We start from the raw sequence: 1,693 nt of genomic DNA, 5'->3' as shown, positions 1-1,693 counted from the left end.
CAAGGCCTGCGTCTACGCAGCCATCGCCCCGGTGACAGGTGTGGCCCGGCGCGGGCGGGGAGGGGGCTGCGGCGCTCCCCCGGCGCCGGGCCCCGGTGTTTTGCAGGAACACTGCGGGACGATCTCCCCCTCTAAGCTGCCTCTCCCTCTAACTGCCCCCAGCCGAGAGGGGAGGGGTCCGCTGTCGGCCAGGCGCTGGGTGGGCGGGGGCCCCAGGCCGCTGGGCGAGGAGGGGGAGGGGAAGGAGGGAATGCCAAGTCATGGGGCCTGCTGGGCGCGGGCGCGACGTCGCCCCGGCGCGGACCCGATGCGCGCCCTCGTTCCCAGGAACGGGGACACTCCCCCAGAGACCCGCGGACCCCCTCCCAAGCCGCCCCCGCCCCCCGGGTGCCCGCACTGCTGCGATCGAAAGTGTTAGGGCCAGCGGGTTGGGTCTGTGGCTGCGGAGAAGAGGCGGTGTGGTGGCCCTGTCATTGCCCTCGGGACGCAGGTACAGAGCATGCGTTCCTCCAGAAGTCACATCCAACCTGCCCTCTCCGCCCTGCCCCCAGCTGGCCAGGGGGCCGCTGCCGGGGCCACCCCGTCCGTCTGCCTCTCCGTGTGAGAAGGAAAACTGGGGTCCAGAGTGGGCGGTTGGGGCTGCACCTGCGGCGGCCATTTTGCAGGTGTGGTTGGCCACCTACCTTAGCGGGGGCTCTGCCTCGAGGGTTGTCAGGTTTAGAGCAGGGGTGGGGGGGGTGGATGACGCCTGCAGTGGGGTGCAGTGTCTGCACTGAGGTGCAGTGTCTGCAGTGAGCATCTGAAGATGGGCAGGATGTCGTGAGTGGGGTGTGGTCCACAGGACAGAGCGGCTGGGATCAGGTGTGGAGTCAGGGTTCCCCAGCCCCAAGGCTGTAGGGAGGGCATGCCAGAGACCACCGTGTGTCCCCTCCAGTGCCCCCCAGGGCCTCCTGCTGGGCAGCCACAGCCGGGTGGGGACTGAGGCTCTGCTCAGGGCTAGTGCTGGCCCAGCTCAGCCTCACACCCAGACCCACTGGATGGAGGGGGCCAGCTCCCCACCTCGCACCTTTCAGTTCTCCTTGGTGTCACCACTGCTGACTCAGGGTGACCACATGGTCACATGTCCTTTGGAAGCAGAGCGGGGACGTCCTCCCATGGGCTGTGGAGATGGGGTTCAGAGCAGGACAGGGGGTCAGGGGACAGACATAGTACAAGGTGGAGATGGGGGGGTGGGTGGAGCCTCCTAGGCCCCCTCAGCGGCATTGGCCAGTCAGGGCAGGGGAGCTGGGTGTGGGAGGGTGTGACAGGGTATGACAGGGTGTGGCAGGGCTGCAAATGTTTTGGTGGGGTCCTGGTACCACAGGTAGGGGCTGGACTGTGCCCTGGCCTTGAGGATTGACTGACCAGCCCAGTGAGCCTTTCAGGCCCGAGGCGCTGTCTGCACTCCTGAGCAGGAGGGGCCTGAGCTGCCCACCGCCGCGGGGGTAGAGCGTTACTGGCCAGGGGTCACTCAGGGCTAGTGGCCCCCAGGATGAGAACGTGGCTGTCCTGCCCAGTCCCATCGAGTGTTCTGAGGCCCAGGACGGGGCTCCCCACCTGGCGGCCACAGGGAACCCAGTGTCACCTGTACTGGCTCTCTCTGCCACACCTGGAGCATCTCAGAGCTCTGCTGGGGCTGGGCGACATCTGCCCC

This window comes from Pteropus vampyrus, unplaced genomic scaffold (genome assembly GCF_000151845.1).
Source record: "Pteropus vampyrus isolate Shadow unplaced genomic scaffold, Pvam_2.0 Scaffold291, whole genome shotgun sequence".
Classification (NCBI taxonomy): Eukaryota; Metazoa; Chordata; class Mammalia; order Chiroptera; family Pteropodidae; genus Pteropus; species Pteropus vampyrus.
Note: the sequence above shows the minus strand (reverse complement) of the source record.